Below are 20885 nucleotides of genomic sequence, written 5' to 3' on the forward strand. Positions count from 1 at the left end.
TGTGAATAACTACGCTTCGCAGAGTGCACAAGCACTGCGTCTCACGGTTAAGGTTATGCATAGAACAGAACAGTTTGCATGCCGAACATGTCATGTGATTGTAGTTGTCTCTCTCTTTTCCAGGTTATTAAAGAATACGTAATGTGAGATGTTACAAAACTTTTTTTTTTTTTATCTTTCAATTCGAAACTTTGCACAGCACATTTCACATGTAACATATCCTAAATGTATTCACAACTTCAAAACTGATGCAGGTTTTGGAAAAATAATATTACCATTGGGTTTCTCTTCGAACGAGGATGTTATTTAATATGCCAAATGACCATGTTGTCATTTAAAATAAATAAGTTGATTCCAAGATGTCGGAGGACAACCTTAAACACGTCATAATGTTTCCCCCCTTGCATCACCATGATTGCAATTGACTTCGGATGGACTGCATTTACAGTTTCTCAAATATTTAGCCCGGTCCAGATTTTGTATTTCACTTAACAAAATATTATCTTTCAATTACTTCGGACATTTTGACATTTTCCAATATGGCGAACGAAGAAGTTGCGGGATTTTAGTATGCCATTTAAATTATCTTTATCAACATCTATGTCAAATTTTAACTTGTTAATGTTTACTTCCTAAGTTCAATAAAATTCTAAATCAGTTTGACGGTAGTTTTCGGAATTTTAGAATTTAGAGCTAAATATTTGTAAAAGTATGCGTTTTATGAAAAATTGTTTCTGTTTTAAAATATTGTGTTATCCGTGCTCTATAAAACGACACCAGATTTATCTCTTTATGTTCAACCATAGCGAAGATATTGCTATTTTTATCTGTGTATTGTTCATTTGACACTTCCAGCCGCCATTTTCCAATATGGCGGCGAAGGTCACCTGGGATTTCAGGGGACTTTTAGTATGTTGTTTAGAACATCATTCCCAACATCTGTTCCAATTTTCAGCTTGTTACTAATTTGTTCCTTTCTTCATTAAAATTTGAGCTAGGTTTACTGCACTGTTACGTAGATTATATAAATCAGTTTATGTTGAGTGGAAGACAAAGAAAAGGAAAATACTTAATTAGTAGCAGATATAATTTTGATTTTGAAATTTTATTTTTTTATTTTGCACTAGCAGCGTTCACCCCGCTTCGCTGCGGTCACCCCGGAACGCAATAAACGTTGTTACTTAGATAATTTTTACTTTTTCGCTTTCAAGTGATATGATAAAAACCATAGAAGATTGCAGTAAATGTTAACATTATATCGCCTGTCATTTATGTTAACCCGCCCCGCTTCGCTGCGGTCACCCCGGAACGCAATAAACTTTGTTACTTAGATAATTTTTACTTTTTCGCTTTCAAGTGATATGATAAAAACCATAGTAGATTGCACTAAATGTTAACATTATATCGCCTGTCATTTATGTTAACCCGCCGAGTGACACGGTCATGCGGGTTGCATATAAATACGTTTATTTTTACCTATGATGAACTAACAAAGGATTTGTACGTTATGGACACTTGAATGGTCAATTATCTCAAGACACTGGTAATTAAAAATTAAAGTGATATGATAAAAACCATCTAGGGTCCAAATCCTAATAACCCCCCAAAAATGAAAGAAATTGGTTCAGCCGTATTAGCGTGATGAGGGAACAAAGGATTTGTGCGTTCTCTTTTATATATATAGATAATCTTTGTAATTTTATGCAAAATTATAGCTGTTTCATTTTGCTCCACTACAAACACGAAAGTATCTGACAATTTGGAACTATTTATATTGTTAGGCGCAAGAAAAATGTATATATACAGTATCGTACTGTTGGTAGTTGGGGCTCCGGGACTGATTAACAATATGAGGCCCCCTTTCATGTTTTTATATTATAAACAAATGACAAGATTCAAACACATACTAAAATAAAATATCCTTTTTCCAATATCAGTATTTACAATTAAAATGTGGCAATAATTTATTAAAATCTCAACGTAGCAACATGAAAAGGCACATGACATTAGGGACGCGCAGGAAGAGAGTCCAAACTACTTCTCCTTTGAAATCCCGATTAATCTGTAAATTTAACCTAATTTTAGGGGCGATTTTTACAAATTTTAATACGATTTGTCATCATATTTGGACTACCTGTAAAGCTTTGGATCCCCTCCCGCAAAATAAATTTCGGCTTACGTCTCTGCATGACATCATTGAAATTCTGTGGTTAATCAGAGTATTATTATTATTATTATTATTATTATTATTATTATTATTATTATTATTATTATTATTATTATTAATAATAATAATAATAATAATAATAATAATAATTTTTAAAACTTTTCAATACTTCACATAACCTACTGCGAAGAGTAATATGAAGAGTAAAACAAGACATTTCCGAAAGGAAACAAATTGGTTTTGTCCTACTTAGTGGAGTAATAATAACTCTGTGGACCCCCAAAGCTGATTTCGTCGCCACCGAGGGTCGACATTTCTACTGGCTTACAAACAGATAGGTCTGAAACATCCATGACAATTTATTCAAATTATAGCAGTATTTCTTAGGTATTATTCTTTATTCCATTCTCCGAGTAGAAACTTTGTAAGCTTGACTAGTATTTTCGAGGCCCTTATGGGTAAGGGCTCCGGGGTACTGGCCCAATTGCTCGTGCCTAGTTACGGCACTGGATATACGCTTTTATAATGCATTACAATCTTATGAACTTGTCTATAAGAACCAGAATGTATTTAAAGTTAGACGCGAACTATGCGAAACATCGGACTTCGAATCTAACTTGTTCGGTGATCCAACCTGAGACTACACATAGCAAAAGTGAGTGTCTTAGCTCCCACCACAAGGTTAGGAAAGTTCGTGTTTTATAGTGTCAATTAATCACGGAGATGTGAAATGATAATAAAGCATTTGATCAATTTGAAACCAAATATATTGTAGAAATAATTTACCCTATTTGTTAAGATAATGAACATTATATTATACTTTAAAAATGACAGTCAAAACAGAATGTACTGGATAATAAATAAGAAATCGTAAAATTTTAATTTCGGTACGATTAAATACATTCGTGCTGCTATGTGTTTCGTTATCCGTTAGGAGGTATTGAACAATCCTGATTCAAAGGAAGGAAATAAACTACTGTTTAGTACCGGAGTTAATTCAATAGAGGTTAATTGTATAGGCAGTACTGAAGCTATATTAGACAAAGTCCATTGCTGAAAGTGAAATATAGGTTACTATTATGGTTTTGTCCCAGGTGTGATATATCCACTGACGATGGAACCTGGAACACACGCATGGAAGAATTTGCGCTAGCAAATTAGCTATGGAGAGGTACAACTTATCATATTTCTAAGTCAAGAATAAAAGCAAAAAATAAGAATCGGAAACGATAGACCTCACGATACTAATAATACTTTTTTACAATTTTAATTTCACACTGTTTATTTCGAAACTTTCGAGACGAGACCTAGACTTGGCCCTCGAGACCGAAATCGATACAAGCATCTGTTGACCGAGACAAGATCGAGACTACGATTTTTGACTCCAGACGAGATCGAGACCACTATTTATCAATCGAGACAAAACAGAAACTGTACAAAGTCTCGTCTCGATACCATCCCTACCCATGGTGGTTTGCCCTTGCCTTCCATGGGATGATGATGACGTGTAAGGATGAGACCTGCAGTTTAACGTGGGATCCGAACAACTTGCCCCAACCGGGAATCGAACCCGGAACCCCTTGAGTACAAGGCGACAAGTATAACCAACCACTTATACACCGGGTGCACTTTATCTCAATGCTGACAAGGAAAGTACTTGGGCTCGAACGGATGAATACGCACAAAAAGAAAAGCATGTGTAATGTGAGCACTCCTGAAGAAAACAATGATATCCGTTTTTCTGCAAGATCGTGTAAACGTCTGCAGAAGCAGCGCAAAATAGAGTGCATGCAATAACTACGGGACGCTATAAAGTCGAACTCCGAGCCATTTTTGCGGAAAATGGTTGGGTGGATTGAAAAATCGGCGCACACGTATCTCGTTATTTTTAGGGGCATACATTTTGAATGAAAAAAGTTGTGTTTCAGGGTCCCCTGGAGGGTCCAACCAAAATTTTCAAATTGTAAGGTGGGGGCAAGTAGTGTATCGTTGGAAAAGTATTGTGAAAAGAAACAAGATGTAGCAAGTCCCGAGTCTCAACGCTTACCCTGTACAAAATGCTAGGCAGTCAAAATGTCAACACAGTTGTCATGAAAGAGTCTGTTACCACCATTTTGTATAGGGTGTGCATACGGATTCGGGACTTATTGCAGCTTGTTTCTTTTCACAATATCTTTTCAACAATCTACTACTTGACCCACCTACCATTTGAAAGTTTTGGTTGGACCCTATCTGGGACCCTGCGGGGGACCCTGGGACACAACTTTTTTCATTCAAAATGTATACCCCTTAAAATAATGAGATACGTGTGCGCTGATTTTTCAATCCACCCAACCCTTTTCCGCAAAAATGACTCGGGGTCCGACTCTATAACGCCCTGTAGTTATGGCATGGGCTGTACATTAGTAAATTATTTCTAATTTTTGTTGGTCGGTTTTGTAATAATCACTCAACCCCTTACATTTCTAGACCTATATTTTTCATTCACAAAACCACAAAATTATTGCAAAAAAGGCCTCCCGTTTTTGTTTTTTAATCATACCAAGTAAATGCAAACTAATCTTATAGAAAGTTACAAAAGTTTGATAGCTGTAAACAATGGTACAGTTGGAAAAAAAAAAGAAAGTCATAGTTAAAGCGCAAAAATATAATAAATATTATGATAATACCAAAACTACACATTACACCGGTTTTATTTTTAAGCATACCTAATATTTACTAAGATGATTATTTGAATAAGTTTTAAAGTGTGACAGTTGTCATTTCAGAGTAGGGATGTGCAAAATTTTCCGGAATTAAAAATTTCACTTTCCAGATTTCGGCATCGTAACTTTTTCGATTTCCGAAATTTTTTTCGATTTTGCTTTCAGGCTTCCGGATAGTAAAAATTCCGGAATTGGCCATCACTACTTCAGAGGAAAGGCATAATCTCTTAACAACACTAAAACTGTATATTTCTGTACATTTAAAATACAAATAATATTAATAATAATAATAATAATAATAATAATAATAATAATAGTAAAAATACCAAAAGCACCCCTTTTATTTTTAACCATATCATGTATGTGCAAAGATGATTCTATAAAAGAAGTTACATAGTTGTAACGTAGGAACAATGACACAATTTGTAACAAAACGTAAGACTGTGTATTCCGTACATGTAAAATTAAAAATAATAATAATAATAATAATAATAATAATAATAATAATTACAAAAATACAAGAAGACACCCTTTTTATTTTTTAAGTATACCATGTACGTGTTAAGATAAAGTACAAAAAAAAAAAAAGTTTCAAAACTTTTGAGAAATGGCATAATTTGTATAAAACCTAAAATTTGTTTGTATGCCCATTAACGTTTGACAGTGTAACCTTTTGCAAGATTTCTTTATTTTTTAAGCATACCATGTACGTGTTAAGATGAAGTACAAAAAAAAAAAAAAAAAAAAAAAAAAAAGAAAGTTTCAAAACTTTTGAGAAATGGCATAATTTGTATAAAACCTAAAATTTGTTTGTATGCCCATTAATGTTTGACAGTTTAACCTTTTGCAAGATTTCTTATGATCTACTTAAAGAGCGAAAAATAAGCTTGCATTTGATACCTGGATGAGCCCAATAACTTGAAAAATAAGGAAGTTATGGTAATTTTACCTCCATGCTGCTGAGTGCCGGAAAGTGAAATTGGCGCCAAATTCACATTTTTTAAAAATTTCTCCCCGGCCCAATTTTCATCCAAAAAATCGGAGAAAATTAATTTAGCATAATTTCATTGGTATTTAAGTGTGAAAATATTTGAAAAGAATCTGAGACATTGAAGCACAGTCATGTTTTAAAATTAGGTGATTTGACATGGAATGATCCTTGTGCATTGTAGTGACCAATTTTGATGTAGTTGCAGGGGAGATGTTCCTCCGTTGTTTACGTAATGCATTTTTCGATTGGTCCATGTTTCTAATATTATGTTCCCTAAAGCTTCTCCCTAATTCATCCCTCAGATGCTCAATAGGATTACATTCAAAAGATTGTGTAGAAGTATAATGTTGTTTGGGCACATTATAGAACAACCACTCCTTCAATTTTTGTGCAGTATGTTTAGGGTCGTTATATTGCGGAAATATGAAGGAGGCTTCCATATTCAGTTTCTTTGCACTGTCGTAAAGATTTTGTTTCAGAATGTTGAGGTAAACATGTTGGTCCATTGGCGTAAAATGCCAATTTCCTACTCCAATGATACAGATGCTTCGGTTCCATGTGTATTTGGGTTCCTCCGCACACTAACTCTTCCATCGGATCCATGAATGTTGAACTTGCTCTCATCACTAAATAAAACAAGAGTTTCACAGGCTTATTGGCTTGTTCACGTGAGCTTTTGCGAACGTTATAGCCCGCTTTTCTGATGACAGTACGGACTGTTTCAGAAACCACTTGTACACCATTGTCAGTTTCAAGCATACTGGCTAGCTCTGGAGCATTTGTATTGGGTTCATTTCTAATAATTCTTAAAATAGCACGTTTATGATTATTCTTCAGCGTTGATAAATGGCCACTACGCGATCGATCTCCACAACTATTTGTTTCAATATGCGTATTTAGAATGTATTGTACCGTAGAATGTGATTTCTTTAGTCTCAGCTATGTTTCTAAGAGACTTACCTTCTTATCTTAATTTTACTATTTGCTCATGTATTGGAATTGGCATTTCCGTTTTTACGCGTCGTTTTACTGCCTCTGTAGATCTCCCTTGCCAAAATTAACTATAGTAGTACTTTATCACTAGTAGATTACGTTACTGCCATCTGTAACTACTAGAAACGCTGTTTGGTATGTGTTTTGCTCCCTTCGTTTGTATATTTTTGACGTGTACGGAAACCTTTTTGATCTCAATTTTCAGCAACTTAACTTAAATCGTCAGTTATACTATTGGTATAATCAATACCACCATTATAATCTGTACACATTACAAGTAGATACGAACAAATTCAGCTAATGTAACCGCGTTTTATGATTTATTTAAGATATAACATTTTGAAATATCTAATCTCTTGTGTACGGGAACTTATTTGACCCACTGTATATAGTGCTTGTTAAAAGTTCCGGAACGGCTAAATATCTTGGTTAGAGTGAGTTTTTCTGAAAATTCGAAAGACACAAAAGTTGCAGGATATCAATAGAATTATCGGAAACCCGTGCCTTTCAAAACTTGTGAGGCCCTGTGTGGGCTACACGGGGCCCATCTGTGATTTTTCAAATGAGAGCCCCCATTTTTAATTCCAAATTCGATATCTACGGAACAAACTAAATCAGAATATGTAATGCTCAAAGCTAGTCCCAGGCCCTACAGCCTAAAGTTTTCACTGGAAATTGTTCTGCACGAAAATATGTGACCATACTGTCGTGCTCAGTTCTGTTTCTTTTAGGACTATGGGTCCCAAAGTGCTCAAAAGTAAGTTAATGATGAAATGTCCCAGGATTCTAAATTTGCTAAATGGAATCCCGCGAAACGTACTGACAAGTAAATTTGTAGGTCATGAAAGTAGATACTACTTGGTTGGTATAGGACACCACTCTTAAAAATCTTCTGAAACTTGCCTGTAAAATGCAAAGCAACCATAGCTTTCTGGGCATTTCCAGTAACTTGACTTAAAAAAGTGCCAGCATTTAGTTTTCAGGAATACCGGGAGTAAGAGAAAAGAATACGACAACTTTGAATAAGGTTTGAACTTGAGTTGATAAATTATAAGTCCAAGGTCCTATTGATTTCACTACATTTCCAAACAGGGAATTTCAGATCCAAACAGTATTGAAGTTCGGAAGTGCGTTTACAGAACTCCGAGAACATAAACTGCATTAAGCACACGACTTAAGTCACATTTTAATCATATTTGCAAATGTTATCTAAATATCGAATGTGTCATTCACTGAAAAATATTTCCAAATTCTGTAAAAAATAGTGAGTAATCACGATGGCAGCAGCAAATACTAGATCAGAATTGCATCGACGGCTACGATAAGAAACAGTTTTCGCACTCTGCACACGTATAAACTGACAACTGGATCCATACAACAAATCTCTGCGATATTCTTTCATGTAAATGAAAACATGTAATACCAACACTTGTGCGAAACTTTACTGACGTGAGAGTTCATAACAATATGTACACATTTTTAACAGTGTATAGAGGCCGTACAAATCCCAGGTTTGCTTTATTAAATGCTAGTCCCCAGTAATCACAGTAGATTCCGATGCTAAGAAAGTATTTTATTATAGTACAGTATGTACTTATATGTAGGGCTCCACAGTACAAGGTGATTATGAAACATTGGCTACTGGGGTTGTCAGAAATGAATTCGACGTCGCAAAATCATGTTATGTCTTACAACTGCAGAATGAGTTGCTATGCAAGCCTAAGTGGGAAGAAATTCTAAGGGGATCAACAATATTGTTCCTGTAAAATGCACCACATATCCTGTTGGCTGTGTGTACGTGCAGCCTGTTATGTACTGTACAAGATGTCACTACAGAGACAGAGACCCCAAGGTTTGTCACTCCCTTAGTATTTTTCGACTCCAAACCCTCTCTGTTGCAAATGTTGTGTTCGCATTTGAGAAAACGTGTTTGCATTTAATTAAGTGTTCGAATTGATGTCCTTCTGCGACCTGACAATAACCCAGACGCAAATAAAACTCATCCATAACATCAGCTAGCATATCTTATGTAATTTAGCTTGAAATATTTACTATGCTTTCCTTCATTGATGTCCTGTAACTTTTGTGTGTTTCAATTTTTCAGAAAAACCTATTCTAATCGAGGTATTTAGCCGTTCCGGAACTTTTCACAGAACCCACCCTAATAGTTTTTCCGGCCCTGTAGGGTCTGGTGGCTCTGGTACACGACAGCTTTGAGCAGTACATATTCTGTTTTAGTTTGTTCCATAGATACCGAATTTGGAATAAAAAATGGGGGTTCTTATTTGAAAAATCTCAGATTGGCCTTCTGGTGCCCACATAGGGCTGCACACATTTCGAAGACACGGGCATCCGCTAGTTATATTGATATCCTGACACTTTTGTATCTTTGACAAACGGTTCTGGAAGTTTGCCCTAGCACAACCTTTAAATCTATATTATATAGTGCTTGTCAAAAGTTCCGAAACGGCTAAATATCTTCGTTAGAATGCGTTTTTCTGAAAATTTGAAAGAGAGTTGTTCCGAGTATAAAGTCGTGCTCTGTATATGGTTGAACTATAAGGGAGTAATTCATTTCGAGTTCGTTCTCAATGTCAGTCTTTATTCCGAACAGTTGTGTCGGATGTATGCTGTACTTTATCAAAAATATTCTGCATTGGTAAACCGAAAGTGCCCTCCCTCTCCATTCCCCGCAACAGAATAATTGAAAGCAATACTTGGCTCGAAAAATGCAACAGAAACTTACCAACTTGGTAGCATCAAACTGAAAATACTCAGCATATAGACCTGACCTTACCCCTTGGGATTACTACCTGCTTCGCTCTGTGGCGTGCTTCAGAAAATCACGATGCTTCACCAATAAGCAGATGGTGGAAAGTCAATGATTGATTTATTTCCCTCGAAGGACAAGATGTATGGCGTGGAATCAAAGAATTGACAGGATGGTGTCCACAAACCAACACGAGGGGCTGTACTTTGTTAACTTACTTTCATTGTACTGTGATAAGTACATATATTTATATACCAGAATATTGCAACATTTGTGACTTACTCTTGTAGTAATAAAGAAAAAGAGTTTTGGAAAACATGAAACTTATTGTAATTGAATTGATATAAGTGCAGCGGATACAAGACAATTTCTCTGAACACACTCGTTATTTACTTTTCGGATTCAAGTGACAACCAATATACGCATAGAAAAATCGACATTTGCAACCAGGGTGGATTGATTTAAATCAGTCTGATTTAAATCAAGATTTAAATCACTTGATTTTTTAAATAAAAATCGTTGATTTAAAGCAAATTCCAAAATAAAATAATTTAAAGTGAAAATAAGTAAAATCCCGTTTCTGTTCTGTTATTTCGGTTACGGAAGTTAATAGTCATAATACCATGAGACTCAAATGTACATTATGTACAGCATAATATGAAAACAAGTGTCATGCTCAGGATGATTAGGGAAAATCCCGTTTTGAACGGATAATTGAGCAATCCTGCTTTCTTCTCTTCGTAACAATGGGTTTGGATTTTTAAATCGTTAACTATTGCAACGGAGAAATCATCATCGACATTTAAGACGAAAATTCTTTTGTGTGCGCGTCTGCTTGTTTGTTCCCAGATAATAGGGCGTATTTAGAGGGGTCCTATCCCTTCGATTTTTTTTTTTAAGATTTATAACTTTAGGCGAAATTTATGTATTTCGTACCTCAAGCTAGTTCCATTTTTTTTAAATGCCCCTACCAAATATCAGTAATTTTCGTGAAAAAAAAAATGTCATTTTGATAAACGTTGCTATACTTTTTCCTTAATGCTTAAGCTTTTAAATTATATTACCTATTTTTATTCTATTAAAAATTGAATCTTCATTATTCGAATAAAAAAGTACCAATAACCTTTTTACTTCGTTTTTTGTTCAAGACTGGAGGCATTGTAGAACATGTTACGTATGCTTTTACACCTTTCTGCGTCGAGACATAGTGTGTGATATCATAAATTTAAAAAGATATTTTTTGTTATGCCTATTATTCTTATTTTTTTCGTTCATTGCACCCCTTAGTATTTTTCAGATGTTTTCAGATCTCTGCGTGAAAACAGGGTGGTCCAGAGGGGAAAATGTAAATATATATATATATATATATATATATATATATTTAACAAAATAACAAAATAGCTTTTTTCGCGATTCAGATGGAAACATATGATTTGTACCGTTTGAAAGATGCACGAATCATGATCGTAGGATAAATAGGAATGTTTCAGGAAACTATTACCTGAGATTCTGTTTTATACGGGATATTATTTTTCGCGGGCTTTTGCACCTAGAAGAATGAAATTTTGCACATTTATTCAATGCACCCCTTAGCATTTTTCAGTGTTTTAGATCTCTTCCTTAAAACAGGGGTTGGTCCAGAGGGGTTTAAAAGTAAAAAAGGGTATTTTTAACAGAAAAACCCTTTTTTCGTGATTTTTCCGCCCCAGATACACAATGAAGACATTTGAATGGTACAATTGAAAATCTTTTTTTATTCTGAAGAGAATAATGTACAAATCACGACCCTAGAATAAATAGGGATGTCTGAGGAAAATTTTATATTACATGCGGGTTATCTAGGGCATTGTGGGGATGATGTTAGCTCATTGATAAATATTTTCCTCAGACATCCCTATTTATTCAAGATAGCTTGAAATTTTATACACACATTTAGTACACCCCTTAGTATTTCCCAGTTGATTTTGAGATATGTGCGTTAACACAAGGGAGTCCAGAGGCGATCAAAATTTGAAAAAAAAAAAAAAAATCAGAAAAATCCTATTTTCTCTCAAAATTTCCCACTTCAGGGACATAATAGGAAACTGTGAGTGTTACCGTTTGAAAGGCTGTTCTATTCTGAAGAGAATGAGGTATGAACCATAAACCTAGGATAAATAGGAATGACGATGTAGCTGCTTTACTGAAAGTCTATAATTTACCTTTTTAAAAGCCATAATTTAAAAGGGTTAAGAAACATTGTTTGGGATTTATATAGGTTAACATTTGGAGATTAATTCAAAATTCAACCGTAATACTTTCACTTAAATGGCATAATTAGCATTTAATACTAATTCCTAATGCCTTTTCTTCAGTTCGGAACTTGTAATTTACGAGCAAAAAGATTTTATTTTAACCAAAAAAATCGATTTAAATCAAAAAAATCAACAAAAATGATGTTTTTAAAAAAATCATGATTTTTTTCCACTCTGTTTGCAACCACAAAGCAAATTTTCCACTAAAAGCCTTCTTTCTTTCTTTCTTTCTTTCTTTCTTTCTTGTAATGGTAAGGATGCCTACGAGGGAGTAGAAAGCATTACAAAACGTGAAGTAAGTAAACCTAGCTTGCCGAGAACAAGAGGTCAAATCATCTGTGTGGAGGAAATTCTGCAAAGAAAACATTTAAGATATTACCTATTTTCCCGTAATACAAGTAATCGTTACTCATATCAAAGCATTTTAATTTAGATTTGAAAATTCTTTTATTAGATTAAATTTTCAATGCATCCTGATATTTAACAAAATTAATATATTATAGATAGATCATCCTCGCAATAAAACAGCATTAAAGATATAAATGTAACAATATAATTATTATTGACATAAATTTTTTTTTTTTTTTACAAGCTAACAATATATTTTTTATATTTACATAAAATAGTGTATTTAACGTTTCATTTAAAATAAATTTCTGATTAGCATATTTGTTCCAAAATAAACATCGGACAGCTTGACAACAATATCTTTCTTGTCTTTAACGATTTTGAGCAACAAAGTAAAATCTGTAGATAATGTTGCTACCACTCCCAAATTTACCGGCATTAGCCATGACTTCCTAGAATTTATATTTATCCAAACTGAATTCAAAACATTCTTCATGAACATAGTCAAAGTGGTTCTCAGCCTCCTAGGATGTCTCTACTTCCGTCTTATTGTGTGTTATAGAAGAAAAATCTCGTCCAGTTCTTTACCAGGAGGTAATGTGCCTAAGATCGATGACACATACCCGCGCTGGATGGCGATGCTGATACGTTGGAAAAGGAATGCAGTAGCTCGGGGGTCACCAGTTTTGATTGCTATTCGATGACCAACCTCATTAATGAAATTAGATCCTTCGTGACCCCAAGACCCACTAGTTTCTATTGCTACTGTTACAAACCAATATTTGTCCAATAGGTTTGAGTATTTTAGTCTTTTGTCTGATTCTCTGTGAGCGGCGACGAGACCTGCCTGAATTGAAGAATGGGATAAGTTGGAAGGAGCAAACGTATCGGAACATGTGAAATCCCAGACTAGTGCCTTTCCATTTTTCCACGGTACCAAAGTCATGCCATCAGGCCTTTTACCATCAGAGCGGCAACAACCATTTGGTTCTTTTATTGAAGGAACTCCCGCTGAAACGAGGGCTCTACAAATAATGTCGTTTACAATATGATGTCGAGATTGTCTTCCCGCACTTTTTTTACATGAAAGACCATGTAATCCTTTATTATCAACATATGCGTTGCAAGCAGGACAAAAGTGAGGCTCACAGATATTAGCACCTAAGCGCAGAGCTGTAGCAATACGAAAGCTCTCATTAGAAAGGTGTAGGCCGAGTGTGTGAGAAGGTAGGGCTTGAAGCCATGCTCCGTTTTTGGAGGAGGAGACAGCTAACAGCCTGGCTTTGTCATCTGGGTTATTGGTTGATGATAGGAGTGAAGATAAATGAAGCTTGACTATAGGTTCATCCCAAACAGACTGAACATGTCTTTTGTCGTTAGATGGGGGATCCATTCCAACCAGACTAGTCCATTTATCGATGCATTCTTGTACATCTCGAATCGAGTGTAAGTCAACCTCCTGTTGAAGAAGAGATCCAATTAGTTCTCGTGAGCCATAGAATGATGCGAGGAAAGAAGGTATGGCGATATCCATGGCTCGACGAATCCCAAGGCCCCCATTCTCCACTGGTAAGGAAGCTTGTAACCATGAACTGTCTTTCAAAGAACAGTTTAGGATGGATTCCAGTCCTGTTCTAAGAGTGTGGTCGAAATTGTCAAGTAATTTATCATCCTGCCAAGAAGGGGAACAACGAAGGAAATACAGTAATCTTGGAAGTGAGAGTGAAGCTCGTAGTAAATAATAGGCGGAGTGTGCAGAAAGCTTTGATAATTGAGAAAAAAAGAATTCTAATTTTGATATCTTGTCCAATAAAATTTTGCTCCTTGATTCGGTAGAGATGGCAGCCCCTAAAAGTTCCGCATTGGTAGGAGATAAGAGTTTGATACCAGGTGCTACTTCATTAAACCTTTCATAAAGGTCATGGATTTCATCAACTCTGGCGCTCAGAAAACTCACTTCACATTTGGCAGAGTTAAGAAACAATCCAATAGATGAAGCTTCTAGACGAATTTTACTAAAAGCGCATAGTACTACGTCGATATTTCCAGCTATGGTACCGTCGTCTAAGTACCAGATATTTAAATCTGTGTTAATATCCTTAACAATGTGATGGATGGTTAGGGCGAACAGTGCTGGTCCAAGTGGGTCACCTTGCTGTACTCCACGTTGTGAGTGGATTATGTTATCACTTATAAAAAGATTGCTTGGTTGGGAGTAGCATTGGTAGATGTATGGATAGTAAGTTGGAAAGTTAGTTTTAACAGATTGTAACATTGAGTCGCGGTTGAGTTCATTGAAGGCGTTGCGGAAGTCAATTTTCAAAAATGCTTTCACTTCAGTATGGGAAGATGAGTAGTACATTCTGGCAGCATGTACGGCAGATTCTGCTCCGAATGGTATACAGACCCCTAGTTGGTGTGGTGATAGAATCTTAATTAAAGAATCTCGTATCCGGAAGCAGATAATTTTTGCTGATAAGCGTCTCCAAACATTGCCAACAGCTATTGGGTGAATTCCACCGCTTTTCTTCTTCAGTGCTATAAGTGAAGCACCAAAAAAAATTGGCCGTAAAATGGTCGGCACTTTCCCAGATATAATTAAGTGCATAAATTCACAAATGGCTGTGGTTAAGCGTTCCCTTGAATCAAAGTCTTGATTTGTAAGTAGATCTTTTAAGATTGAGGGACGGAGATTATCCATTCCGCCTGCCGAACCAGAGGGGAAGGATCTTATCGCCTTTAATAATTCGATGGAAGAGACTTTAGTTATTGTAGTCGAGTCCTCGGGTGGTTCGGGATTGATGAATGAGTGAGTGTGGGCTGGATGCTTTTCTCTGAGAGCATGTAGTACTGACGTATCTGGCGTAACCACAGTGTCATCGGATATCAGTAGTCTGATAGCGCCGCGTATATCACCATCTGCTAATTTTTGTTCGATGCTCTTGGTATTGATTGAGCCGGATTTTTGTGGTTTGCGAAGTTCGTTGGTCCCTCGATGCTGCTTCATTAATACTTCACGATGATGTTCCCTCCAGTTTTTGACTCTTAGCTTCATCCAAGTGGTGAGATTACTTACTCTCTCAGAACGCGGCGGGATGCAAAGCACTGCGTAAGGGAAAACTAGAAGGTCGATCCAAGAATCAACATTATTGGTGTTGTTAATATTACGAATAATGTCACATAAAGAATCAGCTACCGATGAACGAGCACCGCGCGGGACACGACGATGAACCGGAACATTAGCCTTCAGATGAGACATAAGATCATTCATTTTGGATAAAATTTCAGAAGAATTGTCATTCAAATCTAAGGTTAATAAATCCGAAATGACATAAATTGTAATTGTTGCTTTGTATGTAATTTTAAATTTTTAAGATTAAAAAAAACTGTTATAGTGGAAAATTTTAGAATGAAACCTTAAATTATAACAATGCCATATTGTTAAATATTAAAGATTTAAAATTACACTATACATATAAATTATTGCATATACAATTACACAAAGTGTAATGTCTTTTATATTACACTCATTAAATTATAATTTTGACAAACAGATATAGTCATGCTAATTTAACAGATACTTACAACATTCCATTTCTTCTTTCTAGTAGTAGATGAATAATCTTAGTAGCTCAATAAATAGACTATAGAAATAGAAATAACATAATGAAATCTCTAGAAATATAAATAAAATTGACCATATTTGTTTTGGATTATGATACAAGAATTTTCTGAAATCACTTTTACAATAAAAGCGTACTTAACACTTGTAGTTATGAAATTGTTCGATTGTTTCTGTTGTACTAAAGAAGAAACAGCTCCTTCGGTTCCCTTCCAGGCGACAACGTATCAAGAACTGACGAAATGTTGCCACGTTGGACCTCAATGGATATACGTTGGATTAGGAAGGATGCTGAACGAACATCTCCAAAAACGATAGATCTGCCTACCTCTCTGATAAAATCAAGCCTTCTAGAACTCCGTGCCCCACTGGTCTCGATGACTATTGGAGCAAAAATAAATTTATCGAGGAGATTATTGTATTTCCTTTCCTTTTCTGCCTCCCTACGTCTAACAAATTCTCCAGTATTCATAACAGTCAATGGGAGGCTTGAATGGGCAAATGTGTCCGAACATTTAAAGTCCCATACTAGTGATTTGCCCTTCATCCAAGGTACTAATGTCATGCCGTCAGGTCATTTATCATCGGAACGACAACAGCCTGACGATTCACGAATGGAAGGAATTCCTGCCGTTGTGAGGGCTCGCAAAATGACATCATTAACAGATGAATGTCTGGTATTTCTGCCAGTGCTCTTCATGCATAAGTGGTCATGCAGGCCGTGTTTTGTAACTTGATCCCCGCAAGCTAGACATTGATGAGACTCACAAACAGCTGAACCTAGTCTTAAGGCTGCTGCGATTCGAAAGGTTTCATTAAATATGTGAATACCTAATTGGGGGAAGGTAATACATTTAGCCATGCCCCAACATGCGGGATGACGCAGCAAGAAGTTTGACTTTATCCTCTGGAACAGCAACGGATTGTAAAAGAAGTTCATGAAAATGTGCTGCTATTGGTGTGTACCAAGATGCCTGAGAACCTCTTTTGCTGATTTCTGGAAGGTCCATATTTGTTACATTTAGCCATTTGCTAGAGCCTTCTTGAACTATCCCATCTGGGTCCCAAGTGGTAACCTTGTGGAAGGAGAGCCTCGATTAAACGAAGAGATTCATGGTATGACGGTAAAAAGATAGGAATCGCCATATCAACGGTTCATCGAATACCAAGATCTCCTAATCCAACAGGTAAGGGTGCTTGCATCCAAGAGTCGTCCTCAAGGAGCAGTTCAAAATTGACTCTAGCCCCATTTTAAGGATAAGATCATAAGATAAGATCATAGTTCTTCAGCAGTGGAGTCTTATTCCAAGAAGGAAAGCACCGTAGAAAGTAGTTTAGGCGAGGGATTGACAGTGAAGCACGTAGAAGAAAAAAGAGCTGCTGTGCTGAAGTCGAGTCAAAACGAGACAGAAAATATTCTAATTTGAATATTTTGTTTAATAGCACGCTTGTAAATGCTTTCTTTGTGAAAGCAACACCTAGAAAACTAGCATCCTGTTTAGTTAGGAGACATTCCTAGGGCTGCTGCTTCTAATCTTCTGAATAATTGGTCGGATGTGACTTCATCTGATCCAAGGAAATCAGCTTCGCAGTTTGAGATATTCAAATGTAAGCCAAGAGCTGATGCCTTCTCATTTACGTGTTAACGTTGAAAGGACTGCCTCAGGTTTGTCAGCAATAGTCCCATCATCCAAATACCAGATGTTTAGTTCAATATTAATTGGATGTACTAAAGAATGTATAGTTATGGCAAAAAGTGCTGGACCTAGGGGTCACCTTGTTGTATTCCTCTCTGGGATGAAATAGTGTTTGGCCTAAGAATAGGTTACTGGTTTGAGCGTAACACTGGTGAATATAGGGTTTATTGCGGGAAAATAATTCAACACTGCAGTAAACATGGAGTCCCGGCGAAGTTCATTAAAAGCGTTGCGAAAATCCAGCTTTACGATAGCCTGTGGAGCGTTGTGTGTGGAGGAAAAACATATCCTGGTTGCATGAACAGCTGCTTCGACTCCATTGGGAATACAAACTCCAAGTTGATGGAGAGACTAAAAGTTCTTAACAGGCTTTCATATTTTGAAGCATATAATTTTGGTTGATATTCTGCGCCAAGTACTCCCTATGGCGATAGATCTGATTCCACCCCATTTCTTCTTAAGAGCGATAAGTTTGGCTCCGAAAAACAGAGGGCGAACTTCGAAGTGTACTTTCCCGAAATAATTAGATTGAACAGATTGCAAAGTGATTTTAATAGCTTTTCCTTCGATTCAAGTATTTGGCAGGATAAAAGATCTTTGAGAATCGAAGGGCGAAGACCATCTAGACCTTCCGAGCTGCCAGATGGAAAAGTTTTTATAGCATTTTTAACCTCGTTTACTGAAACTCCTTGAACCCTATTTTGGTCTTCTGCAAGATTCAGTAAAGTAATAGCCCAGTAAATAAAGGATCGCGAGCTGAAATAATTTAGAAAAAGCTGAAAATTTCAGGATTTGTTTTTCATGTGATCTTAAATGAAATATCAAAAGTCCCCTAAAATCCCGTGTGCGCTTCCTCCCTAAGATGGCGGCCGTCAGGAATGCGCATGTCTCCCGATTTAAGCTTGTAACTCTGAGGCTATTCAAGATATTCCAATTCTGTAAAAGCACTTTTGTTCTAGAAGCTCTCATCTATAACTTTTCTTAATACTTCTTTCTCGCAGAATTTGACACAAAGCCACGATTTTCACTTAAAGTATAAAGTTGTACATTTTGAAAACCCTGTTCTTGGATTGGTTATAGAAAATCTCAAAAACCGTTAGGAATTCGTAAATATGTATTCAAACAGTTTAGATAGAACTTTTAATTAGCTTTGTTTTAAAAAAAGAATCATCCAAATCGGAGTACAATTAGTCGAGAAATTCGACATTTTTGATTAAAAGTAGTTGTATAAAAATTCATCGCTATTAGACCCGCAACTAAAGTTTCGAAATTTATGGTTGTGCTGGACTTATGGCATACACGCCTCGAATTCCAAACTGAAATTGCAAGACTGTCATAAAGCCTTTGACAGCCTTCATACCAAAATGGCGACCAAAGATGACATTTATTCGACATGTTTTCCAAAATAAACCAATAGCTAAGGGATTATTATATTTTAATTCTGTAAAATCACTTTTACTATTAGAAATAAAATACCCCTACTGTAAATTTTACTAAGAGTAATATAATTTTAAGTACATTGTAAACAGTGGCGGCTCATTATGCAACCGGTGGTGCACACGGCATAACTAAGTTTGGTTGTATATTCATAAGGATACCAAGTGGCCAATTTGCATTGAGACTACTTGCACATATACAGCCTTACTTATAGTTATGTAGTGTGCCTCACTGTTTGTACATCAACAAGCCGCCATTGATTAGAAATTAAGCATCCATTTTTAAATATAATTTCATCTCAATTGTACAGTAAATAGTCAAAATGGGAGTAAAAAGCTTAAATATATATACATATATAATCCACCTACCTTCAAATTTCCTCCTTAATACACGAAAAGTTCCTGGTCTTCAGAGTCATCAGGAATTGGCATATTTGAACAAATATTTCCCTGACAATAGAAACAAAGTTTGGAACAAGCCAGTCCCGCCTTTCTACATTCACATTTGCTGTCACAGTTTTTCTGCGTTGTGATCTTACACTGGCAAGATACAAGGTTCAGCAGGTTATCAGGAGCAGCTGGTAAGTTTGTTGACACTGGAAACAATTTGCCTTCTGTTAATTGCCATCCCCATTCTGTTGGGTTCAAATCATTCCCCAACCATTGCTGTACTTGAAGGTAAACACGTAGACTGTGTTGAGAGGCAGCAGCACTTGTAGGAGGTAAATTTGCCAAATTGAATTTTGAGGATAGTTTTCTAGTCACTGTCCTGTTGTACAGCCTATATCAAAGTTCATCTAAAGAAATTTGATTGTGTTCTCCATACAACCGCGTAACAAATCTTTCTCCTATTTTAATCACTGTTTGGGGATCTAGATTGGGTTGGTTGAAGACTGTAGCCTCTTTCGATAGTTCTTGCTCCTCCTGAAGAATTTTGAAGGCAGTTTGCTTTCCTTTGTTGAAAAAAGCAGATGTCGTGTCACACCCTGTGATAGCATGAAAAAAAAAAAAAAAAAAAGGAAAGTGTCCTTCAGTGACCCTAGTTTCCTTTGGATGTTGCCAATGTGAAAGCATTTCTGTTCAAATTTGTTTGTTTTCGGCCTCATAAAGTACACTGTAGTATCTGGAAGTGTTCGAGCAATTAAGATGGCCAATAAGTCAGAGTCAGTTCCTACTACAGCAACAGAAGTATTTTGTTTACTTAGATTAATAGTTGTACTGACAATCAGAGCATCTGCATCTCCTTCAGCTTGATACACTGTGATGTTTGCAGAGTTAAAGTGGGTTTTGAGAAAATCAATTAAACGACTTTTATTTTCAGAATTCCGTAAAAAAAAACTGCTTGCTCAGTAGTTACTTTCGTATTTTCATCAAATGCGATTGAAGCAGACATCTTTGGCATTGCTCTTCTCTGTCGTTCAACATTTTTGGTGTTATTGCCTGTTGCATAGCCATCAAAAACTACAGCTCTACACGGTGAAAAGTGATTCTGTATATATCGTACGTATTTTTCAGAAATATCTGCATATGTGTTAATATCGGACCAAACAACTGCATGAAGTAGGAAACCACCGTCTACAACGTAACTTAACTCTGCTGGAAGTTCCACACAGGGTTCTAGAGATTCTACAATGTTCATAAGTACAGATTTTCTGTTTTTTCTAATTGAAATTTCATCAAACAATGAGGGAGGATAAGGTGCTAGTTCATATTTAAAAAAATCATGCATCTCTTCATGTGACTGCAATACCGCTGCAATTCGGCTGAATAACTGAAGTGGGTTGATGATAACAGCTTGCTTTCTAATATTAATTGTATTGCTTGTCGCAGATATTGGCACAACCTTCTCTTTTCTTTTTAGA

The 20885-nt window shown here is 36.1% G+C and overlaps 1 protein-coding gene across 15 annotated transcripts in view; it reads left to right on the plus strand.

The window, feature by feature from the left end:
- Positions 1–20885, plus strand: part of LOC145678400 (CREB-regulated transcription coactivator 1-like) — a 783526-nt gene that overhangs the window by 622322 nt on the left and 140319 nt on the right. The window lies entirely within an intron of this gene.

This window comes from Thermobia domestica, chromosome 2 (assembly GCF_964235325.1).
Source record: "Thermobia domestica chromosome 2, izTheDome1.hap1.1, whole genome shotgun sequence".
In the NCBI taxonomy this organism is placed as follows: Eukaryota; Metazoa; Arthropoda; class Insecta; order Zygentoma; family Lepismatidae; genus Thermobia; species Thermobia domestica.